The sequence below is a fragment of the Cornus florida genome, unplaced genomic scaffold (genome assembly GCF_030987335.1).
Source record: "Cornus florida cultivar Cherokee Brave unplaced genomic scaffold, ASM3098733v1 CherokeeBrave_3.0.0_Hap2_Chr02, whole genome shotgun sequence".
NCBI lineage: Eukaryota > Viridiplantae > Streptophyta > Magnoliopsida > Cornales > Cornaceae > Cornus > Cornus florida.
The window spans coordinates 25,170,809-25,198,505 of record NW_026775572.1 but is presented as its reverse complement, the minus strand read 5'-3'; the positions used below and the strand labels follow the sequence as shown (position 1 = coordinate 25,198,505).

General features: G+C 31.6%; 1 protein-coding gene across 5 annotated transcripts in view; it reads right to left on the bottom strand.

Annotated features, from left to right (window-relative positions):
* LOC132294343 (uncharacterized) overlaps positions 1 to 27,017 on the bottom strand; it is a 33,092-nt gene extending 6,075 nt beyond the window's left edge. Inside the window, exons 1-11 of one of the 5 annotated variants that reach the window (XR_009478034.1) lie at positions 26,367 to 26,978; positions 25,101 to 25,166; positions 24,785 to 24,844; positions 21,952 to 22,183; positions 21,724 to 21,850; positions 21,167 to 21,190; positions 20,785 to 20,876; positions 20,225 to 20,290; positions 19,947 to 20,006; positions 19,645 to 19,818; positions 18,886 to 19,490 (exon numbers count right to left, since the gene is read on the bottom strand). The gene's annotated coding sequence lies outside the window, so the exon portion shown is untranslated. Of the gene's footprint in view, positions 1 to 4,777; positions 6,742 to 7,002; positions 7,069 to 18,885; positions 19,491 to 19,644; positions 19,819 to 19,946; positions 20,007 to 20,224; positions 20,291 to 20,784; positions 20,877 to 21,166; positions 21,191 to 21,723; positions 21,851 to 21,951; positions 22,184 to 24,784; positions 24,845 to 25,100; positions 25,167 to 26,366 lie in introns of those variants that run through there. The other 4 variants (XR_009478035.1, XR_009478036.1, XM_059792168.1 and 1 more) reach the window with 4 other exon arrangements.
* Between the last annotated feature and the right edge of the window lie 680 nt (positions 27,018 to 27,697).

Below are 27,697 nucleotides of genomic sequence, written 5' to 3'. Positions count from 1 at the left end.
CAAAAGTGATCATTTAAATAATTAAATAACCACGGACCTTCATTAATTAACCCAATAAGGTTTCATACAAGCCCAAGACCACATCTTTTGGTCCAACTTTCCTTAAGCCCAATCCAATTAATTTAAATAAATAAGATAATTAATTAAATACAGAAATTAAAATAACTAATTACATGAAGCACATAAACAAACAAGAATTTACAACTAAGTCATATAATACCAATAAAATCAACACACCAATAATTCAATCAATAATCAACCACACAAACAATCAATCATCATACATAATCACGAAATATAACTTAATTAAAATAAGATAATTAATCTAGCACTCAATAAAATAAAATAAATCATTGAAAAATAAAATAAAATAATTAATCCTAATTAATAAATCTTTTAAAATTATCGGGGTATTACATTCTTCCCCCCTAACAAACGGAATTCCGTCCTCGGAATTCACAAATCCATGAAATAAAAACTTTGATTATTTAATTTCAAATTTCATTATTCCTTTTATCCGTGTGGAAATTAACCCATCCACACATATTCATTATTAGCAGACACATCACGTAATTAGCTAATTCCATATTTATATAATTGATAAATATAAGTACACACTAGAGACTCTCACTGGACTAAAGCAGTTTCAACCGGATAGTGGGTATCTCATGTAAAACGCACACAAAGGTGGTTACGAATCCTCCTTCTACCAGAGCCCACACATCCTTAAACCCAGCTACCCATCTCAATCGGCAATATACGCCTCCATCCTAACCACTGATCCTGAGACTCAAGCTTATATCATGGCCCATATATGTGTGTGTGTGTGTGTGTATATATATATATATATATATATATATATATATAATCCATTATATCCACATAAAAGTAAACTATCCAACCATATTATTTCAATGGCATACCATCCAACTATTCCGTTGACCTGACACAAATAAGTAGGACTTAACGCTATGGTTAATCCGTTCCCTTATAAATATATAGGTAGGACTTAACTTCTTTGGTTAATCCGTCCCTGAAATGCCACCGTCCCATACCGGTGTATTAAACCATACAATCCATAAATAAATAGGTAGGACTTAACTATTCCGTTAATCCGTCCCTAAAATACCTCCATATTATTTTATTGGTGCATAAATCCATAAAACCCATACTGCAAAATTAGGAGAAGACTCAACGATTTACCAATACCTTTTAAATCGGTGTCTTATCATTTTCCTGATAAGACTCAATGATTTACCATTAGGATACACTAACGGACCGAATATAGAATACAATGAATCCTAAACTTAAGCTCTAAGTAAAAGAGTACACAACGCGGAAGTCACACAACGAAAGACACCCTAGGGACACTTGAACCTGGAGTGCTCTGATACCAACTGTGATACCCCCTAATTTTGGAACACGGATTGATCAAGTCCGCGCACAAAATCAAGGGATATCAAAACAATTTAAGTATTTAACAAGCACAGAATACAAAGATGAATAATAAAGAATAAATAAACCGCTGAAGAAAACTAATAAATAAATATTACTTAATGATTCTCCAACAATTACAATTCGAAAATCCCATAACTCAAGGACCCCTTAAAACATTATCCAATAATCCAATACTATTTAAAAGTACACAAGATGAATAGACGAATGACAGTCTCCCAGCTGCGGATCCTCAACCTCGAGACTGGAACCTCTAATAACCTGAAAAATAAATCGTGGGTTAAACCCTACGAGCAAGTTCACTCTACCAGGCCTCTGAAAACCAATAAGCAGATCATCTCTGATCAAAACCAAACCTAATAAAGTTTTAACTTTAATAAAGCACGATATACATGTCTATATATAATTATATATACTATACTAATCACATCCATTAATAGGTTTATTAAATTTCCATACCTATTAAATAATTATTAAAATAATATTCATACCTAGACCAATCTACCATTTCATTTTATAAAAACTCCTTTGACCTTAATCCCATCCTAGTCAGTTGTTTAATCATTTAAACAACAAATTATAATAAAAGAAATACTATATTTAATCCCAACCCGATAATGATTTTAATTGTTTAAATCACATATCCAAAATCCAAGTTTTGACAAATCATCCACGTCTTCCCCAATATTATTTTATTAATGTAAAATAATACACTAACCAGTAAGTACTAAACTATTCTCATTTAAGAATATCTAACCCTAATCTAATCCATACATACAACAACCATAGATGATATTTTAATCATCTAACACATAACAACGTAATTATGCTTTGGCAAATCAACCATGCCATTGTAAATATTTTTATTTATATATTGGCAATTCAACCATGCCTCCATAAGTATATTTATTTATACATTGGCAATTCAACCATGCCTCCGTGTATGTATATTTATACATTGGCAATTCAACCATGCCTCCACAGGTATATTTATTCATACATTTAATTAGCAATTCATCCATGCTTTCCATATATGTATTATATTCATACAAATATTTAGGTAATATATTTAATCATTTGACAATTCATCCATGCCCACACTTTAACCATGAATTAACTTTAAAATTAACAATACGCTAAATCATACATAGCCATCACATGCATATTATACGCATATCATTAATTTAACAACCAGCCTATTAAGATATGCCAAATAAGAATGATAATATTAATCATCTTAAATGATTTATATATATATATATATACCTACACATATGTTATTTAATGTATATATGTGTTTAACACCTTCTTTAATAATCCTTGATTATTTAAAATCAATATACATACATACATACATATATATATATATATATATATATATATATATATATTCATCCTTCCATACAACTCATAGACAAATTAAACTATATATACCCATATATAAATAATTATATATATATACACTCCCTTCCATAACAAATTATTAATTTATTATATTTACACAAATTAGTGCAACTAAATATGTTAGAAATAGTTTCCTTTAAATACTCCATACCGGTTTAAATAGTTTTCCGACACCGTCTCACTAAAACGTAAATATCTCTTATTAGGATAAGAATCTGATAATGAAATTGGTACCATTGGAAAGAGGACGAAAAATCCTTGAATTTGAGCTCAAGAATGACCCAATTTCGATTTAAGATGACTAAGCTATGACCATTTTAATTTTATGTCACAAACAGACAAAATAATTGGCTAAGCTCAAACACTACTGTGAGCGCGCCCACACTTAATTAGCTCACTTGAGCTCACACAAACGCACCCACACCAGATTAGCTCACTTGAGCTCACATGTATGCACCCACACCAGATCAATCTTCTGTTGACCAAACTTAATCCATGGTCCAGATTCACATGCGCACTCTTTTATGTACACCGTAATGCACCGAATCATTCCACTTATATTTAAACTATTCCAATGGCCTAGATCAGTGATGTAACCTTTTACTATGCATTCTACCACACTAGATCATACCTCGAATCACCCATCTCCTGGTTTATGCGCCGATTCACACAGAGTGCATAGAATTAATTCAAAATTTAATAAAAATAATTCTAAAATAAATTCCATAATATAAAAAATTACAGAACAAATTCTAAAAATATTCTGAAAAGTACAGAAAAATTCCAGAAAATATAAAAACCAAAATTAATCCCCTTAGGTCACAGTTCCACCTATACATTGATTTTAATATATATATCCAACATCTACATATACAAATAAAATCTAATAATCCAAAATTAAAAATATATAATAATTCATACTTTTAAATAATCATATCTAAACACAATTTAATAAAATAAATTAACTTGATGCTTTTAATTAATCCAAATTAATAATTTAATTAGAGCCTTAATACTTAAGATGAAATCCTTATAGGTTCTAAGAGGAAAAATAGAGAAAACTCGCCTGAAGGTTTCGAAACGAAACCGACGCTTCAAGCTTTAATTATCTCTTCCAATTCCGACGTCCTCCTTTTCAGATCCGACCTCCTCCTTGTCAGCCCTTCTTCTTCCTCTCTCTCTGTCTATTTTATTTTTCTAACGTGTAAAACCTTTAACCCTAAAGCTTTATGTGTATTTTTATACACCTTAAATTCCAAATCCTATTCCAACTAGTATTATGAATTAAAATAATAACCTTTAAATAATTTATATCTATAAACATATATTATATGTAAATATATATTCCTTCCTTAATTAACTCATTAGTTAATTAAATCATATATACTTATAAATATCAATAAATATATATCTATATATATATCTTTCCATAACAATTATTAATTAATTATATTTATATATAATTATATATATATATATATATATATATATATAATTGATACAAAAGTGATCATTTAAATAATTAAATAACCACGGACCTTCATTAATTAACCCAATAAGGTTTCATACAAGCCCAAGACCACATCTTTTGGTCCAACTTTCCTTAAGCCCAATCCAATTAATTTAAATAAATAAGATAATTAATTAAATACAGAAATTAAAATAACTAATTACATGAAGCACATAAACAAACAAGAATTTACAACTAAGTCATATAATACTAATAAAATCAACACACCAATAATTCAATCAATAATCAACCACACAAACAATCAATCATCATACATAATCACGAAATATAACTTAATTAAAATAAGATAATTAATCTAGCACTCAATAAAATAAAATAAATCATTGAAAAATAAAATAAAATAATTAATCCTAATTAATAAATCTTTTAAAATTATCGGGGTATTACATTAACTTTGATCTACTTGACCTAACAAAAAAAAAATTAATTAACAAGAAGTAACAAAAAATTTAATGACATACAATAGATCACACACTAAAAGCAACAAAAAAAATCAAATTGAAACTAACTATTTACACTAATTGAAATACAAAGTACCACTGCCAAGACAAAAAACTATGAGAAAGGGTCACCGTGACCACTGTGACAAGGTGTCACTGTCACTGCTATCCTCATCAACCACCAGCACTTTATCATCAATCACTTGGGCTCACTAACAAGTGACAGTTCATGTCCACCAGCACCAGCACTAGCACTGCAGTCCACACAGCAACCGCCCAAACCACTTGAACCATTAGTGTTCACTAACAAAGTCACTGTTCATATGTACACCAAACCAGGTCATCAATTGTCTACTACCTGAGTCGCACAAACCACCAGCGACTCCCACTCACGTAACATTAATCACCAATGTGACCTCGTCCACTTAATCCTTCATAACCAATGCCAATCCCTTAAACTTGACCACCACAATTGCCAAGCCACATTGCATTTTAGCATATTAGTGCCACTTACAGTTTGGCTAGAAAAATGCTGCTTCGATTAGCCTTTTTACCAATTACAGTACCGAAACAAAGAAACATGACACTAAATGCGCAAAAAACCAACAGGTCATAAATTCAACAATCACCAAATTATCCTTTTAAATTTTAACAAGTTCCATACCAAGATTTGAAAAAGATCCTGTGATTCGGATAGTAAAGAATATACAAGCCATAAGCAATTTTAGATATCAAATCCTCTATACCAACAACCAATTCTGTAAATAATTTGTCACTTCAAGATGAGTATAAGCTTCACACCATTCACAATTCAAATACGGGACATAAGAAGAAACATAAGCTTGTATCATGGAATTTGACATCTCAGCTATATCTAACATTGAAAACATCAAATTAAAATAAGAATGATGGAATTTGACAGTCACGTGATGGTGGTGACTGTTTATATGTATATGTATATATGTATGATATACGTAATATCATGTTAGATTAGCAAAGTATGTTATAAATATATAATATTAATTATTATCTCTGTCTATAACTTTGAGTGCATCAGAGCTTTCCATTTTACTGTTGTACACTTCCTAGATCCGATGCATGAAACAAGCCAAAAGTTCACAACCCTATCGTTGCACAATTGTCATACACTTTTGTGCCCCTAACCATATATCACTCTCTCTACAAGTCCATATCGATAGAAATCTCCCATGCCAATATTAGTCAAGATACTCAGAGAGCTTATTTTGTCCTAAGTTGGATAATTCTTATTGGTGGACTCTCTCTTCTTTGCTGTTTCAGTTTCAACATTTCAGAAACTCTACCAATGCTCAAACTGATAAAATTAAATTAAAATTGCATATAATCTACTTTTTCTTTTTCACAGATAAAATTAGGGTTTAGAGAGATGAAAAAAAAAAAAGCCCAAGTAGATGAATCATATTACACACCATTGTTTCAGAATTTGAGGAACTGAAAAATCATGTGTACAATGACCAAATATTCTTGTAACTAAAAGAATTAGACACTATGCTCAATAGTATGTCTTCAACTCTAAATTTCCTTCAATTCTAAGTGCTTTGACTTAATTTGAGTGCATCAACATATTATCAACATCATCAGTCGTCATCGCTAGAGTCAACGTTGATATCAACATCCTCATAACGTTGACACTAACATCCTCATCTAGAATCGTCATCTAGAATCACGTAATCCTCTTGCATAGATATACATTTGATTAAAATAAACTGAAAAGAGACTTCCTATCATAATTGGTCATTTTAAAACCAACATCACTACTACAACGGTAAGGGGATTTAAATAATTCAATTAGCTAGGCAAAAAAAAACATACCTATTTTATTTTTGCCCACTCCACCCATTCCCATCAACTCCCTTCTTTCAGAAAAGAGACCTATATTATTAGGACAAAAGAAGAAAAGTTTTAAAAGCGTTAATTAACTTGTAAAACATATAAATGAAATTGAAAACTAAACTTCCAAGTCTTTAATTCCCATTAATAAATTGTTCAAGCATCACATCATAACAATATTATATATATGTATGTAGAAACAAAAACAAAAACAAAAAATCAATATGTAAAACATGAATAACTAAACATAACCAATGGCTAAAAATGCCAATTAAAATTTTAGAAAAAATAAAAGTTTGTTACCTGATGACTGAGAAGGCATGTTTCTTGAACCTTGTTCTTACTAAATGTTAAAGCCCGATGCTAACCCTAAAAATAAGAAAACACTCAAGTTGTGAGGAAGAGATTTCACAATCTCACTCATAACAATAAAAACACCACCATCTAAGTGCTAGTTGTATCGTGTATCAACCCAACCCAACTATGCTTGTAGTCAAAATGTTGGACACCTATCCATAGAAATAGGTGTGATTACGGATAGGTGTGATTACGGATAGATGTGATTAGCACATATTATACTCAGCTCTTACGTTAAATTAATCCAATAACAAAGTACAATGCATCAATTTAGGAATAATCTTCAAAATTAACAAATTAATATCCTGATATTCTGCATTCTAATAACAAAAGAAAATCAAAAAGCAAAATTTGAAAATAAAAATACGACAGAAAGATTGAATATATCCTTTGTGCATTACACAGATTGTATTTCTACGTGAAACAAAACATCCAGGATTTCTCAATGGGGTGGGCTAAATCAAAATATATCAACCAAAATCAACTGTTGTTTAATTCAATTTTAGTTAACTAACAATGTTTCTTTAGACAATTGACTGATTAAGGCATAGAAAATCCTATTTGGGTAATTAATAAATAAAAAAAAAAAATTACCAATTTATTTCTAAACAATTCACCATTCAGTACCCTATCTCTTCTTTTGACCAATTTACTAATCCTATTTGAGAATCTACTAGTGGAAGCAGAGTGTGAGGTAGTTCATGGCAAGCCCCTTCCAACACTATGGAATTCACTCAAAAGCATGCTTTTTGTAAGTATTTTAATTTTCAAGAAGTAACTTTAGAGCTTTACCCTATATTAAGTATTTTTGCTTGTCAAAGTTCTTGTTATTATTATTTTTTTTTAAGTTCTGAAAAGATTTCCATCTTCAACAAGTTTGGCATGTTGATAAAAATTGTTTCAGATTCAATCTCTGCAGATTTCTAATCCAATTCAGATTCTTCTTTTTTTCTTTTTTTATGCCCAGATTCAAATTTTCTTGTAGATATCATTGACAAAAAATAAAAATAATAAAATAAAATAAAATAAAACAGAAATAGAAGTTATAGAAATAAATAAAAAAATTATTTGTTTTGCTGAAATAAAATGTAGATTACGGTGATTACCTCAAAATGCAATGCAAATTTTGTTACTTTATATTGTAAAAAAAAAAAAATTATTTAAAAAAAATCATAAATAATTTCACCAAATATGATTTAGTTTGCAGAACAAGAATTACAGACCTTGATTAGTTGATTTAGAAAAAAAAAATTAAAACAAAACCCATACATACAAGTTAGCCGTTGCACAGAGAGAGAGAGAGAGAGAGAGGGCAAGCTTGAGAGTTGAGAGACAGCGGGCCAGCGGCTGAAGCTTGCGAACGGTGAACCCGAACTGGAACAGCGGGCGATGGAAACTGAAAGATATGGGTTTTGATTTTTTGAACAATCTGAAATGATATGCCGATATGGGTTTTGAACTTTTGATTCTTGCAAACTGAAATATATGGGTTTTGAACTTCTGATTCTTGTAGATTTTGTAGTTTGCAGTTGTGGAGAGAGAGAGAGAGGGGGGGAGGGGGGGGGGGGGGCCAGTTCAGAGTTGAGAACGAGAATAGAGATGGTGGAGGCCATTGGGGAGGCTGAAATGATTTGCCCTAAAAACAACCAGTCGGGTCAAATTCCCCAGTCAAAAAGGTACTGAAATTGCAGAATTTGGCTTATTTGAATCTGACAGAGTGATAATAATGATATTCACTATTTGTTGTTTTCAAACTCACAAGAGAATATAGATGTTGCCCTTAAAATATTTTGTTTTTTTGTGACCCATCATCCATGGGCCTATAAATTTTGAAGTAGGCGACCCCCTTTACCGTCTTGGGTCAGGACCGACCCCGGGCTTTTTTGGCTTGGGCCGTTATTTTTTTCTTCAAGGCTTCTTCAATCATAAACCTATCCATAACCTGAAGTCCACCCAGCTGATCAAGAATTGATTAGTATCTTGGCCCTTTTTTATCAAGTTAACTGCAAAATAGGATTTGAGTTAAAAATAAAGTCGTTACATATTATATACACACACACATATATATATAGAGAGGGGGGGGAGGGGGGGACCCCCTTTACCGTCTTGGGTCAGGACCGACCCCGGGCTTTTTTGGCTTGGGCCTTTATTTTTTCCTTCAAGGCTTCTTCAATCATAAACCTTTCCAAAACCTGAAGTCCACCCAGCTGATCAAGAATTGATTAGTACCTTGGCCTTTTTTTATCAAGTTAACTGCAAAATAGGATTTGAGTTAAAAATAAAGTCGTTACATATTATACACACACACACACACATATATAGGGGGGGGGGGGGGGGGTGGGGGGGGAGGGAGAGGGAGAGCTTAAAAGCTTAAAAAACATTTTGGAAAATTATTTTAAGGCCGAACTCTTAAAAGTGATTTTACTGACTAAAATTTTGATTAGTTGCAAAATATAAGAAAATGGGACCTACGGTCCCTACCCCCTTCTTTATACATTGCAAACATGACTAATCAAAATTATTTTGTATGTCAGGCAATTCACTTTTATTCTTCGGCTAAGTAAGAAGGCTCAAACATTTTAGATAGAATACATCATTAGCACTGCTAAGTAAGAAGGCTTAAACATTTTAGATAGAATACATCATTACCAACTGCTATCATTCATTAAAATAAAAATAAAAAATAAAAACAAACATACCATTTTTCTTCCTACAACAAATTTATGATTTTAAAAATCATATCTAAAATGACTCATTTTTCTGAAAAGGTCTAAAATCCCTTTAGACTAGCATACAGACATAACTGCCAGCCCTTGATACCTTGCCATTTGGATCAGAGCAATCTCTAAAAAAAAGTATATATAAACACATACCTGCTAAAGAGATGATTCAATCATAAAACTGTTTATACAAACCACTTTCTTCTGGCTTCCACAGGGCTGCAATTTGGACAAAAATCTAGAAAATGAGCCAAGAGCGCCACCACGGACCATCTGTAGAAAATAACACATTTCTATTACATTTTACTTCAAAAGAGTTAGCTCCAAGAGTTACGAGTTTATACAATGAATGTTACAACTTAATCAATGTCTGTCTGTAAAATATTATCAGAGATGTTAGTATGACTGACCAGTTTATAACAATATTAATGATGATAGTGATGGACTAGCTAGATAGCTTTCATTTTAGTATAATATGAAGGAACAACAATGTAGGATATGAAATGTTAATTGTGTATGTGACATTTGAATGAAACCATAGTTTTAAACAAACAAACAAAAAAGTACCTTCAGAGGAAGAGTTTATTCTATTTATTCTATTGTAAGGTACCATGACCTCCAATTTGACAATAGATTGATTGGCCACAAAGAATGCAGTTGAGTCCACCACCTTTTCAGTTGATCTGCTACCTCTTCCATACCAAAATTTTCAGTAATATTGTCAATTTGATCCAAATCATGGTCAACTTTTAGCTGGTACCGACACACTGGACATGTATTGTGGATGCTCAACCAAGGAAGGATGCAATCAGGGTGATAAAAATGTTTGCAAGGCAGCTCTCTCACTTCCACACCAACCTCAAACTCATCCTTGCAGAAAGGACAGCAGGAGTCACAGCTCAAATGTCCCGGTGTGAGTATCACCGTAGGCAAGGCCTCAATGGCTGAAACCGGTGCAGGAGGTGGCCCCAACCTATCATTCTGTGTCAGCTTCTGAATCAACTCTTCAATCCCATTACCGGGACAGACTTCCATTGAGTCCATGGCCTCAAAAACCGCACTTTCAGGTGGAGAGAGTGCTCATGGGGGACGAATAGGGAGTGCCAAATGGAGGACTATCCAGGCTTCCCGAGCACGCCAGTTTTCAACACTAGTTTTGCTTGTTATTAAGGGGTCAAGCATTGCAGCCATGGCATCCAGTAACCGCGATGCAGGGGATGGTTCGAGGCCCCTCAAGAGCATTGGCCTTGACATGTCGAGCTCAGAGCCGAGTAGACCTAAACAATAGGGATATAAAGTTTTAGATGGGTTGGTTGAGGCCGGCTATCCTGACAGTTCTTTGGCATTGCCTACACCAATAGTACTGGTGAGTTCTCATTCTCTGGACCGATTGATCAGAGACATGGCTGTGGAGGTTGAAAGTGGAGTGGGTTTTTGGAGATTGATTTAAGGTTATTATTATTTTTAAATAATAAATAAAAATTTACTATACTAATTTTAGACCAGCCCAAAAAAATAATAATAATAAAAATAAAAATTAAAAATTAATAATATTAGCCCACCTCAGCCTCCCACCCAAACATGAAATGTATTAAAACAGCGATGCGTAACAGGATTAGAGATGAATTTATTGCTGACTATGTGACATCAATCTTGAACGAAAGCTTGTTTGGAAAATTGATTTGAAATCTATTATTGACGAATTTGAGTTTTTAAAGACTCGTCGAGCACAATTTAGATGGATATTTTATAATTTTTGAATTTAAATATTTATTTTTATTTTTATTTTATTTTATTTTTTTGCTTAAGAAATTTTATTATTAAATTTATATTTAATATTAGTCCACCCCAACGGAAATCCTGAATCCACCCTGGGTGGAAAAGGAAAGAAACTGATGGAAGGTTTTATGTGTATGGGTTTGTGAATAGAAGAAAGGAAGGTATGGCTTTTTGGAGTCGTACACAGAGATCTATCTTTCTAGCAAATTGTTGCCTGACTTGTTGGTTTCTTTCCTGTCTCCTTTTAACAAAGAAAATGATGAGTGAGAGATGATGCAAAGTTATGTTATAAAGGTAGCAACGCAGGTTTAGAAGTTTTAATTGAACTGTGTGTCACTTTTCTGTCTATATCCCAATTTTCTGAATATTACAAATTTAGAAAATAAAATCTTCACTAGGGTTGCAAACAAATTGGAACTATTAGCATTCCTTTGTTAAACTGAATAACTCATAGCTTCGTTCCTTGAGCTAGTGAAAAAATGTTCATTGGTCGAAATTCATAACTTAAACCAGACACAACTAGTGAATGTTATCCATTTATTAGCATTTATATGTTTTATAAATGAATTGTTCTTTATTAATATTTACCTGACGTTTGAGCTCAAAAATTGAGTTTGGCTTTGGCTATAGCATTATTTGATCCTAGTCAGTGACTCTTATCCAAACTTGATTTGTTGATTTTTAAACATTTGGTTAATTAAGCTTGCCTCTAGGAATTATAATTCCTAGTTTTTAAGCTTTGGTGAAATATAAAATATTATTCAATGATTTAGTTGGTAAAATGCTCAGAGCAAGTGTATCCGCATTCAAGTTCACATTCTCCTTAGTTTGTTAAACTTTGGCTGACAATATAGTTAATGAATTGAATGATAATTATACCCATCATGTACATTTTGAACAATTGGATTTGGGCCTATAATCTGGACTCCACTCTTTGTGATACATCTAGCTATGGGTGGCAATTTAGGTCCAACCCATTAAACTGCTCAAATTTATACATTAAAATTAAATTAATTAGGTACCCAAATTTAAGTTAGTGTGTTAATAATGGATAAAAAGTGAGTACTTATTAAATTCAAAGAGTGAAGAGTCAACAAAAGAGTTAAGAGTGGTACCCATTTTAACCCGTTCAAATAAAATTCTTTTTTTTTATTTTCTCTCTTCTTTATTTTCTCTCATTTTTCTGTCATAAAAAAAATAATAAATAAATAAATAAACCCTTTTTATTTTTTTATTTTTTTTATTCAACAATCATAATAGTAATAAGTGTAGGTGTTCTAATATTAATATTTCCTTTTCCTATCTCTCTCTCCTCCCCTGTTTCTTTCTCCTCCATTCTCTTCTTTTCTTTTCTTTTCTTTTCTTTTCTTTTTTTCCTTATGTGATATAACTCTCTCATTCTGTCTCTTCTCCCTTTTTGTTATCTCCTCCTACTCTCTCTTCCCCCTTTCTCTCCCTTCTCTCCATTTCTATCTTCTCCTCCGTTTTCTCTCATCTCGTATTATTATTATTTTGGCATAACTCTCAAAGTAAGTTGTAATAAAATAATAAAAGAAAAAAAAAAATTGTAACAAGTGAGACCAAAAATTAATAAATTTAGTATAAAATATATATTCTTTGGTATTCAACAATTAAAATAATTTAACAATTTATATCTAATAATATTTGATTAATTAACTTGGTTGTGTGTTCACTAACCCATTTAACATCCAACCATTTTATCACCCATCATAAATAAGTTAATAATGAACTATTGATTCATTGTTAACTCGCCCATTTATTATGAGCTCAAATCTCGCCCACCCACTCAACTAACACCCCTAATACATCAAACTAACAAAATGTGAAAAGGCAAGGAACATTTTATTCTCTCTTTTTCTCTCTGTGTATGGAAAAGTGAAGCATGTCACAAATAAATTTGTGATATGTATTATATGATGGCTGTTCCACGTCTATCAAGATAATAGTAATTTACTATTTATTTTTTATTTTATTTTAAAGAAAAGTTGAAACATGGAAAAAAAATTTAATAACGCAATTTGATTCACTCTCCATTCTATAGTATTTTGATACAAAAATGAGCATTCTCGTAACAAAAGAATTACTATTTGATAATTCATTTTGACGCTTAATTCTAAAAAAAATAATTAAATACTTATCTAATTAAATGTATTTCTATAATTCTTTTTATTTTCATGATTATTTATAATTTTTGTTAAAATTTTGAAAATATCTCCATTCAATTTGTAAAATTTTTAAAAATACTCTCTCAATTTATAAAAATACCACATTTCACATTCTTACCCCCATTAATTTTTTGAATACAAAAGATAATCATCTCTTTTTCACTCTCTACTATCTGCCACATTCATGATTCTCTCTCACACATTTTGATATTTTCACTTAATTTTTAAAAATACCCATTATATATATATTTTTGCATTTTAGATTCAAAAGAAAGTACATAAATTGACTTTCTTGTTTCTTCACGTTCCACATACATGATAATCTAAAAATTACAGACACGATTAAAAAATTAAGAAATCTGAGTCGAACAAGTTGCAAAAAATTAAATTCTTATATTTCTTATTTTATTTTAAAAAATCATCTTTAATTTTTTTTTTCTTTAACGGCACCTCCGGCCTTAAAAAAATTCATTGATCTGTCATTATGTATTTAATAAAATTTTAAGTACCACTTAAAATAAAATAAAATTTTAAATTACAAAGAATATCATTTCGAGTATATAAATATAGTATATTATTTTAAAAAATTAAAAATATGGTACGGTATGTAATAATGTGGGTTCCACATGTAGGATGACAAAGAAGAAAAACAGGGAGTCGAGTGCTTTTGTCTGTGTGTGTTTGTGACCCATGTGAGTGTCGTGAAAAGTCTAATGATTAGATACTTTCTAGAGTCTATAAGACTATTGGAGTAATTTGGAGCATGGAAAAATCGTCCCGTCATTATTTTTTTGCCTGTAAAAGGACACAAGTCAACAAAAATGATGGCAGAGTAAATTTAACCTTATATATATATTTTTTATTTGTATAATTTTTTAGAGCTTTTGCTCTGTTATGATGTTATCTCAGTATGAGATTTATATATATTCATCTCCCCTTTTGTTAGAAATATTATTTTATTTTTTTTATTTATTTTATAAAATAAAAAAATGTTGCAGTAAAAGGACAACCAATAAGGATGAAAATTATGACAAGGAAAATATATGTGAATGCAAGTAGTAGAATATATAGAAAAAGATGAGATGGTTCAACGTGATACACATGACCTAGAAGATGTCCCATTCCTGCTGGAGAGCTTGATTGACTAATGTTTGTGCCCAAAAAAATAATAATTATTATTATAATAATTATTATCAAATAAAAATTATAATAATTTGTAGGAACTCTCTCACTCATAGACCATGTTACTGTGCACACAATTGTTTTTGGAGGCTCATAGTAGGCTGTATCAGTGCAAAAATTCAACATGTATAACTTTGTTGTAGCATGCATTTAATTTAATAATCTCAGATATAATTTATATTTCCTATCAATCAATGAGTGTATTATAGTTTGATATTCAATCATGTGTGGACCTTATAAATAGGATTGAGTAGCTAAAAAGCTTTCATGCATTTGTATATATACATATAAACCTGCACACCCACATATATATAATCTGATCAATGAATCAGAATGTATGGTATGAATTCTTACTTTTGTATTAGAGGGTGAAATTTGTATAACCCTAATTTCTTTCCCTATTCTCCATCCTGTCTCCTTTTAACAAAGAAATTAAGATGGGTAGGAGATGATATGCAGATAAACAAATAAATGTACAATATCTTATGGGTATTCACAGTGTAGTACGAGATATTATTAAATGGTCTTGGTTAACTAATCCAATGAAAAGTTAAACGTTGAGACCGTGGCGGATCCAAGGGGGAGCTTGGGCAGGCTTGAGCGCCCCCTCCCCCCCTCCCAAAAAAATAAATAAATTTTGTATAAGTATATTTAGCCCAATGTTTTAAAAAAGAAAAAATTAATAATAATATTAGCCTCCCTAATTTTAACCTAACCAAACAAGCCCAATATCTAAGTCACAATTTTAAAACAAAGGCTCAACCAAATAGGCCCAAGCCAAACAAACCCTAAACAATCACTAAACCAAAACACAGAGTACTTCTAAATTTCTAATCTCGCGCCAATCAGAGAGCTCACTCCTTCTCTCCCTCTAAAGTCTAACTCCGTTTCCTCTAAAATTTTCCAACTCTTTAATCTTTTGATCCCTAATTTCCCCTTGTTTAATATTAGTCCCCCCATTAACGAATCATTTTCTCAATCCAAAAGTCTGAACTGCGGCTTAGTTTATCAAATGCCAATGATTCAAAATGAAGAACAGAATATGATTCTCTATAGTTGGGCTTGGGCCAAGCAAGTTTTTTAAATGGGTTGAAATATGATTCTTGTTTTGTAATAGGCTAAACACCCTTTGTTTGGAATACAAGTCTCTTTTGTTTGAAGATTATGCTTCCATTCATGGGCCTTTGTAATGTTAATGCTTAGGCCCATCATGTACATTTATGGTAGGGCAAATTGAATAAAACAAGCTTCTACTTTCAATTTATGGCCAAAAAAACCTCCTATAAAAAAAGTTGACATAGAACCCCCCTAATTATTTAATTTATTGCAAAGTGATGTTATAATGATAAAAATACCTCTTAATATAAAATTAAGATAATTATTTATTTTAATATAAAATTAAAATTAATACAAACAACTAATTCAGTATAGTGGTGTTAAAAAAAAAATCAAATTTTTTTTAATAGTTCGCCTATAAGAATATGAAAATATCTTGGAATAATTTTTAAATTATTTTTGTTATTTCAAAAAAATCTAAAATGAAAATAATTTTAAGACCACCTAAATTTTCTAAAATTTACATTAAAGGGCATTTCATATTATACTTATTTATGTTAACTTTTTCCTTCAGAGGGTTTTCTTGCCAAAAATTAAAAGTAAAAAGGGGCTTTATGCAATTTCCCTTTATAATATCTTATATTGTATATATTTTGCTTGATTTTCCGAAATATATAAATAAATCTATGTGTCATTTGTTATTAATATGATATCTAAGCTGTAATCTGACTTGTAAAAATAAATATATATATCATAAATAAATAAATCTATGTGTCATCTATTATTAATATGATATCTAAGCTGATAATCTGACTTGTAATATATATATATATATATATATATATATATATATATATATATATATATTTTGAAGAAATAATATCAAAAGAGATTGAGAAACAATGATATAAAAAAAATAAATAAATAAATAAGACGACAAATAGGTTGAATAACAATGAGTAAACAAAAAATAAAAATAAAAACTAGATATTTGATTCTTTGTTGAAGAAAAGTGCCAAGACGGAAGAAGAAGAAAAATTAATGATAAAAATTTTATAATATGTAAATATTATATATTATAATTCAATCCTAAATATGTCACTGAATTTGGATCATGTTAAATACAAAAGAGAGAACATTTTACTGTATATATGTAAAGGAGTTTGTATAGAAAGAGTTACGTGTAATAAACAAATATATGTATATAATGACTATATATATGGTAATCCTACACAAGGTTAGAATCATATACAAATATGAATATAATATTACAAATATTAATATATTCTAACTTTATATAATATTACCATATATATATGATTCTAACCTTGCGTAAGATTACTATATATATATTCTAACAGTCCTTAAAAATCAAGGTGGATTGAATGAAACCATTTTAAGTTTGGAATGAGATCTTGAAAACGACATGACGGAAGTGATTTGGTGAAAATGGGTTTTCACCCATGATGAAGATGGAGGCACGATTAACTAGCATAGCAGGCTGTAGCGACGTGCTGACGTGGTAGGCTGTCATGGCGTGCTGACGTGGCTTAACAGTGGCGCGCGTATGGAACTGACGCGGCTGGGCGCGTGGCAGTGCGTGAAGGCGCGTGGCTGCCAAAAAAAACTAGCTGAACCTGTTGGCGGCGCATGGGAGCGCGTGCTGAACCTGCTGAAGGCGCGTAAGAGCACGTGCGTGGTGTTTTTCTTGCTGTTTTTGGCGGCGTCGGGATTAGGGACAGCAACGAGGGCGGGTTTGGGCAGGTGTACCCTTCCCCGCCCCTGCAACCGTTTAAAAATCCCGCCCCAGTCCCCGCCCAAAACCGCAAAAACGGGGAAACTTTTCACCCCATCCCCATAATCGTTTAACATTTTTACCCGGCGGGTACCCGTCCCGCCCCGTTTAAGACCATAATTTATTTATTGTTGAAATAAATTTGTTCTTTCTTTTTTTTTTTTCATTCATCTTCAATTTTACCATTGCAACTTTCCTTTTAATCAAATTCATTTGTTACTTTAATATTATTATTTGGGGTACTTAATATATAGTGGTAAATATATATCCTAATGAAATAAGGGTTCTTATGTAATTTGCCTATCTAAACGAGACGGGGCAGTGTGGGGTGACCTTCACCCGCCCCCACACCAAACTCACGCGGATTTTTATTACATCAAACCATCCCCGTCCAAATAAGCAAAACGGTTCCCCAAAATCGCCAAAAACGGGGTGGGTCAAGGCGGGGCGGGTAACTGCGGGGACGGGTCAAATTACCATCCTTAGTCGGGATGATATTAGTGTGACCTTTCGCCTGGTATGTTCAAAATTATAACTTGGCTCTGATACCATGTCAAATACAAAAGAGAAAATTATGTAAGATATGTATATAAGAGGGATTTATATAGAAAGGGTTATGTGTGATAAACAAGTAAATCATATATCTATATGATAACTATATATATACGGTAATCCTATATAAGGTTAAAATCTTATATATGATAATCCTATATAAGGTTAGAATATATTATACAATATAGTAAATGCAACCATTCACTGTTGGCACCACAGCTCCATTAGCTTTCAATGCTCCTCCATCTTAAAAATAAAAAAATTTAAAAAAAAAAAACATTGGGAAAAAAATTAAAAATTAAGCAAATTAGGAAAATCAATAAATTGAATCACATTTACCATGGAAATAAAGAGGAAGAGGAAAGGAAGATCTACACATAAACCATACAGCACAAAAATGGCAAAATTGAGAATGACTATCCCAAAAACATCAACTGTTTCTTTTCTTTTCATGCTGAACAAGTGGCACAACATCTAAATACCATTCGAGATATCAATCTCAACAACAAAATATCTACACCATCAAATACAAAAGAATTTTCATGATGATATATGCCGTGCTCATAAGAATACGCAGGTAAGAGTAACGTGGGTTATAATTTATAAGCCTTGAAGTCAACATACATTGTTTGAACTACTTTACAACGAGATTTTATATATATATATATATATATATATATATAAAAATAAAAAGACTTTACAGTGTGGATTTAGTTTCCTCTGAAATACACGGATGGAGTTTACTTTCATCGGTAAAGATGTTGACATGATCTTATGAAAGATGACCTTCAAATTGAGCTTATGTGATTCAAGAGTTGGCAGTCTAAGAGGGAGCTTGGAAAGCAGCTCACTCCCTTGACTATGAAAAGCCTTGAAGTTGACTAGTTGGAACCGTAACATTCAAGTGTAGCAGCAACTATTAATCATAAGAAAGTTATAGTATAAACAGTCATAAGCTACTTTCCAAGTATCTGTGCATTTCAGGATAGAATGAGCTTATGCCAAAGCAGAAAGTTTTGTCATCATCTCTAATAGGTACAAAAAGTTACAAATTAGCCTATACAATAAATACTTATACTCAGAAGAATTTGTCAAGTACTTGAGAGATGCTGTCGGGAAATACCGCCGTGCACTGTCCGCAAAATCTGAATCAACTTTGATTCCCTTATTCAAGTTAAAAAATTAAACTTATCAAAAAAATAATAATAATAATAATAATGTTAAAAAATTAAAAAACAAAGAAAAAAAAAATGTGAAAATTTGAATTTTTATAAAAACAATTGATAACAATTAACCAACTTGATTTAACATGACATACCACTCTGTAGCAGCTGGTTATATTATGCCCAATCGCATTTCTCATGTATCTAAAATGGTCCCAACCATGATCATCATATGCCATCACCGGAGGGGTATTTCCAGGATAAAACAACACCTTAGACAGTTCAGTATTTGGGGGAACACATCTTCGCCAATATGTTATAGGCTTCCCCTTCATAGATATACATTTAATTAAGATAAACTGAAAAGAGACTTCCTATCGTCATTTTAAAACCAACATCACTGCTACAACGGTAAGGGAATTTATATAATTCAATTATCTAGGCAAAAAAAACATACCTATTTTCTTTTTCCCTACTCCACCCATTCCCATCAACTCTCTTCTTTTAGAAAAGAGACCTATATTATTAGGACAAAAGAGAAAAAGTTTTAAAAGCGTCAATAAACTTGTAAAACATATATTCTGAAATTGAAAACTAAACTTCCAAGTCTTTAATTCCTATTAATAAATTGTTCGAGCATCACATCATAACAATATTATATATATGTATGTAGAAACAAAAAGAAATAGCTAAAAAATGCCAATTAAAATTTTGGAAAAAGTAAGAGTTTGTTACCTGATGATTGAGGAGGCATGTTTTTTGAACCTTGTTCTTGCAAAATGTTAAGGCCCGATGCTAACCCTAAAAATAAGAAAACACTCAAGTTGTGAAGAAGAGGTTTCACAATCTCACTCATAACAATTAAAACACCACCATCCAAGCACTGTTTCTATCATGTAACAATTAAAACACCACTATTAGGATATGCAAAACTGGGTACAAATCTGACATATGGTATTACTTGCACAAAATGGAAGAAAATGAGAACTTTGCATCAATAGATTCTACGCACACATGTACTTCCCCGTACTTGAAACGAGTGGTAAGTGAAGCTAGAATGAAGAAAACATATAATATAAAAAAAATACAGCCATAAAACAGTGAGTATTTGAAAGTTTATAAATTCTTCCCTCTAGAAGTAGCAACATTTTGGAACCTTGTCCAGTGATAACTTTAAATTTTTCTCACTCTATATAATAGTATATTTCAGTAAAAGTTTTCTAATTAAGTCAAAAACAACTGCTAATGGATATTAAGTAACATAAGATGGAATATCTAGAGGTAGCATGCATTACCAATCTGTAAAACCCAAAACAATTACTTGCTCTTCTACTAAAATCACTGCTGTCTGGCACCACAGCTTCATTGGCTTTCGATGCTCCTTCATCTTAAATAAAAAATAAAAATAAATATAAAACATGGGTAAAAAATAAAAATTAAGCAAATTAGAAAAATGAATAAATTGAATCACATTTACAATGGAAATAAAGAGGAAGAGGAAAGGAAGATCTACACATAAACCTGGCAAAATTGAGAACAACTCTATACCAAAAACATCAACTGTTTCTTTTATTTTCATGCTGAAGAAGTAGCACATTTAAATACCATTCCAAATATCAATCTCAAAAACAAAATATCTACACCATCAAAAACAAAAGAATTTAAATAAATACTGACCTTTCTTCATGATGATATAAGAATCTGCAGGTAGAGGAATGTGGGTTATAATTTATAAGCCTTGAAGTCAACATACATTGTTTGCACTACTTTACAATGAGATTTTTTTTTATATAAAAAGACTTTACAGTGTGGATTTGGTTTCCCCTGAAATAAACAGATGGAGTTTAATTTCATCAGTTTTCCTTTTCTTTAGTTCAAGAAGCTATGCAAAAGGAGAGAAAAGATGTTGACATGATCTTATGAAAGATGACCGCTTATGTGATTCAAGATTTTGCAGTCTAAGAGAAATCTTGGAAAGCAGCTGACTCCCTTGACTATGAAAAGCCTTGAAGTTGACTAGTTGGAACCGTAACATTTAAGTGCAACAGAAACTCGTTAATCATAAGAAAGTTACAGTATACACTGCCGTAAACTACTTTCCAAGTTAAACTCCATCGGTGTATGTCAGGATAGAATGAACGTATGCCAAAGCAGAAAGTGTATCATCTTTAATAGGTCCAAAAAGTTACAGTATACCCTAACTTTCCTCGGGGGTGGGAACAGTAAATACTTACACTCAAATAAACTTGTCAAGTACTCCCACACGGGACAGAAACCGTTGCACGGTTGCACCTGAGAGATGCTGTCGGAAACACCACCATAGGGCACTTAGTCCGCAAAATCTGTATCAACTTTGATTCCCTTTTTCAAGTTAAAAAATGAAAAAACAAAGAAAAAAAAAATGTTAAAATTTGAACTTTTTTAGAAACAATCGATAACGAACTTGATTTAACATTACATACCGCAAACTAGCAGCTGTCTATAAGATGCGCAATTGCATTTCTCATATACCTAAGGTTCAATCGAATACTATGGCAGTGTCTTTCCAGGATAAAACAACACCTTAGACAGTATTAATTTTCCAGGCTTGTTCACCTCAATGATGTTACGTTGTCAACAAGCCTAGTTATGAAATAAGTCACGTCTGCAGGACTTAGTAATGTCGAATGCTTTGTTAAGAGATATTGGCTTTTTCTGAAAACAAAGACAAAATTTGAAAAATTAATGTATTAGGAAAAAATGAGATAAGTGTGCAAAAACAAAGAAATTCCAGACCTTAAGGGACCCCACTTCAGTATACGGAGGAGTCCTCAAGAAAGGGATATGTTTGACAACATAAATGTTTTCCACTTTCCACTAGTGTGGAATCCCAGATCGTGTAGATGTGTCAAAGCAGACAACATGCCTCTGATTCAATAACACAAGCATAACTCAAAAAAAAAAATTTATTTTTTAAAAATTACTAATCATCTTAATGCATGGCTTGCTTTGCCGGTAAGTAGGTGCCTACGAGGCCGTCGGGTAAAATGGCCAAAAACATAACTTCATACTTCTTGACCCACTCGTCAAAGGTGGTCTCGTAGAGATCAAAAAATACCAAATCTAATTCACATCAAATCCTCAATATTCAACTATGTTCTGGTGTTTCACTCTCTCAGCAACATGGTAGTTGCTCTGAAGTTTTCCATTAGCTTGTATAACGTAATAGTGTATTGATCCAGGATCCAAAATAGCCTCCTCATAGTCAGCTTTCCCACCTTTCTTAGTTATTGTATAAATAAATAAATAAATAAACATGATGGTGAATTGAAATTTAATGAGACATACACTTGTTATAATAATGTGATACTTAACTTTGATCTACTTGACCTAACAAAAAAAAAAAATTTTAATTAATTAACAAGAAGTAACAAAAAATTTAATGGCATACAATAGATCACACACTAACAACAACAACAACAACAACAAAAAAAAAAAAAAAAAAAAAAAAAAAAAAAAAAAAATCAAATTGAAACTAACTTTTACACTAATTGAAATACAAAGTACTACTTTCAAGACAAAAAACTATGAGAAAGGGTCACCGTGACCACTGTGACAAGGTGTCACAGTCACTGCTGTCCTCATCAACTACCAGCACTTTATCATCGATCTCTTGGGCTCACTAACAAGTTACAGTTCATGTCCACCAGCACCAGCACTAGCACTAGCACTAGCACTGCTGTCCACACTGCAACCACCCAAACCACTTGAACAACCAGTGTTCACTAACAAAGTTACAGACCAGGTCATCAATTGTATACCACCTAAGTCGCACAAACCACCAGCAACTCCCACTCACGTAACATTAATCACCAATGTGACCTCATCCACTTAATCCTCATAACCAATGCCAATCCCTTAAACTTGACCACCACAATTGCCCGGCCACATTGCATTTTAGCATATTAGTGCCACTTGCAGTTTGGCTAGAAAAATGCTGCTTCGATTAGCCTTTTTACCAATTATAGTACCGAAACAAAGAAACATGACACTAAATGCGCAAAAAACCAACAGGTCATAAATTCAACAATCACCAAATTATCCTTATAAATTTTAACAAGTTCCATACCAAAATTTGAAAAAGATCCTATGATTAGGATAGTAAAGAATATATAAGCCCTAACCAAATTTAGATATCAAATCCTCTTTACCAACAACCAATTTTGTAAATAATTTGTCACTTCAAGATGAGTATAAGCTTCACACCATTCACAATTCAAATACCGGACATAAGAAGAAACATAAGCTTGTATCATGGAATTTGACATCTTAGCTATATCTAACATTGAAAACATCAAATTAAAATAAGAATGATGGAATTTGACAGTCACGTGATGGTGGTGACTGTGTATATGTATATGTATATATGTATGATATACGTAGTATCATGTTAGATTAGTAAAGTATGTTATAAATATATAATATTAATTATTGTCTCTGTCTGTAACTTTGAGTGCATCAGAGATTTCCATTTCACTGTTGTACACTTCCTAGATCCGATGCATGAAACAAGCCAAAAGCTCACAACCCTATCGTTGGTTCACAGTTGCCGTACACTTTTGTGCCCCCAACCATATATCTCTCTCTGCAAGTCCATATCTATAGAAATTTCACATGCCAATATTAGTCAAGACGCTCAGAGAGCTTACTTTGTCCTAAGTTAGGGAATTCTTATTGGTGGACTCTCCCTTCTTTGCTGTTTCAGTTTCAACATTTCAGAAGCTCTGCCAATGCTCAAACTGATAAAGTTAAATTAAAATTGCATATAATCTTCTTTTTCTTTTTCACATATAAAATTAGGGTTTAGAGAGATGAAAAAGAAGAGAGCCCAAGTAGATGAATCATATTACACACCAGTGTTTCAGAATTTGAGAAACTGAAAAATCATGTGTACAATGACCAAAGATTCTTGTAACTAAAAGAATTAGACACTATGCTCAATAGTATGTCTTCAACTCTAAATTTCCTTCAATTATAAGTGTTTTGACTTAATTTGAGTGCATCAACATATTATCAACATTATCAGTCGTCATTGTTAGAGTCAACGTTGACATCAACATCCTCATAACGTTGACATTAACATCCTCATCTAGAATCGTCATTTAGAATCACGCAATCCTCTTGCATAAATATACATTTGATTAAAATAAACTGAAAAAAGACTTCCTATCATAATTGGTAATTTTAAAACCAACATCACTGCTACAACGATAAGGGGATTTAAATAATTCAATTAGCTAGGCAATAAAAACATACCTATTTTCTTTTTGCCAACTCTACCCATTCCCATCAACTCTCTTCTTTCAAAAAAGAGACCTATATTATTAGGACAAAAGAGGAAAAGTTTTAAAAGCATCAATAAACTTGTAAAACATATATTCTGAGATTGAAAACTAAACTTCCAAGTGTTTAATTGCCATTAATAAATTGTTCGAGCATCACATCATAACAATATTATATATATGTATGTAGAAACAAAAACAAAAAATCAGTATGTAAAAAATAAATAAATAAACGTAACCAATAGCTAAAAATGCCAATTAAAATTTTAGAAAAAGTAAGAGTTTGTTACCTGATGACTGAGGAGGCATGTTTCTTGAACCTTATTCTTGATAAATTTTAAGGCCCGATGCTGACCCTAAAAATAAGAAAACACCAAGTTGTGAGGAAGAGATTTCACAATCTCACTCATAACAATTAAAACACCACCATCTAAGTACTATATGTATCATGTATCAACCCAACTATGCTTTCAGTCAAAATGTTGGACACCTATCCATAGAAATAGGTGTGATTAAGGATAGGTGTGATTAGCACATATTATGCTCAGCTCTTATGTTAAATTAATCCAATAACAAAGTACAATGCATCAATTTAGGAATACTCTTCAAAATTAACAAATCAATATCCTGATATTCTGCATCTAATAACAAAAGAAAATCAAAAACCAAAATTTGAAAATAAAAATATGGCAGAAAGATTGAATATATCCTTCGTGCATTACACAAATTATATTTCTATGTGAAACAAAACATCCAGGATTTCTCAATGGGGTGGGCTAAATCAAAATATATCAACCAAAATCAACTATTGTTTAATTTAATTTTAGTTAACTAACAATGTTTTTTTAGACAATTGACTGATTAAGGCATAGAAAATCCTATTTGGGTAATTAATAAATAAAAAAATTACCAATTTATTTCTGAACAATTCAGCATTCAGTAACCTATCTCTTCTTTTGACCAATTTACTAATCCTATTTGAGAATCTACTAGTGGAAGCAGAGAGTGAGGTAGTTCATGGCAAGCCCCTTCCAACACTATGGAATTCACTCAAAAGCATGCTTTTTGTAAGTATTTTAATTTTCAAGAAGTAACGTTAGAGCTTTACCCTATATTAAGTACTTTTGCTTGTAAAAGTTCTTGTTATTATTATTTTTTTAAGTTCTGAAAAGATTTCCATCTTCAAAAAGCTTGGCATGTTGATAAAAATTGTTTCAGATTCAATCTCTGCAGATTTCTAATCCAATTCAGATTCTTTTTTTTTTTTTTTCAAATTTTCTTGTAGATATAATTGACAACACAAAAAAATAAAAACTAAAAAAAAAAATAGAAGTTATAGAAATAAATAAATAAAAATATTTGTTTTGCTGAAATAAAATGTAGATTACGGTGATTACAATGCAAATTTTTTTACTTTATATTGTAAAAATAAAAATTATTTAAAAAAAGATCATAAAAAATTTCACCAAATAGGATTTAGTTTGCAAAACAAGAATTACAGACCTTGATTAGTTGATTTAGAAAAAAAAAAAAATTAAAACAAAACTCATACATACAAGTTAGCAGTTGCAGAGAGAGAGGGGACAAGCTTGAGAGTTGAGAGACAGCGGGCCAGCGGCTGAAGCTCGCTAACGGTGAACCCGAACTGGAACAGCGGGCGATGGAAACTGAAAGATATTGGTTTTGATTTTTTGAACAATCTGAAGTGATACGCCGATATGGGTTTTGAAAAGTTCAGAGTTGAGAACGAGAATAAAGAGGAGGCGATTGGGGGGGCTGAGATGATTTGCCCTAAAAACAAGTAACCGGTCAAAGTAGAGAACGAGAGTAGAGATGGTTGCCCTAAAAATATTTTGTTTTTTTTGGTGACCCACCATCCATGGGCCTATAAATTTTGAGGTATGCAACCACCTTTGTCGTCTTCGGTCAGGACCTGCCTTGGACTTATTTGGTTTTGGTCTTTATTTTAATATGATGGCTGAGTTGACTTGGGTTTGATTAAATAGGTTAATTTTATTTTTATTTTATTTTTTTTCTGACTGGGGTTAAAATTAGTATAGTAAAAAATATATTTTTTTAAAATGGACTCAAACCCATCCCTACATCCACCCTCGTATATAATGGTAATCATAGTGGTAAATAGTTAAAATATGGAACATTTTTTTTTTTTTTTTTCGGAGGCTTCTTCAATCAAAAACCTTTCCAAAACCTGAAGTCCACCCAGCTGATCAAGAATTGATTAGTCCTTGGCCCTTTTTATCAAGTTAACTGCAAAATAGGATTTCAGTTAAAAATAAAGTCATTACATATTATATATATATATATATATATATATATATATATATATTGGAAAATTATTTTAAGACCGAATTCTTAAAAGTGATTTTACTTTCTAAAATTTTGATTGGTCGCAAAATATTAAAAATGGGACCTACTGCAATCCCTATCCCTTTTTTACATATTGCAAACATGACTAATCAAAATTATTTTGTATGCCAGGCAATTCACCTTTATTCTTCGGCTAAGTAAGAAGGCTCAAACATTTTAGATGGAATACATCATCACCAAGTGCTATCATTCATTAAAGTAAAATAAAATAAAATAAAAACAAACATACCATTTTTCTTCCTACAACAAATTTATGATTTTAAAAATCATATCTAAAATGACTCATTTTTCTGAAAAGGTCTATTTTAGATGATGAATTTCGACCTTTAAATCATTGTAAAGTAAATGAGATCATTCAATTCATGGGGATATGGAAACAACCCTTTAGACTAGCATGCAGACATACCTGCCAGCCCTTCAGGTGGACAACCAATAAGGATGAACTTTATGACAAGGAAAATATATGTGATGCAAGTAGTAGAATATTATAGAAAAATAT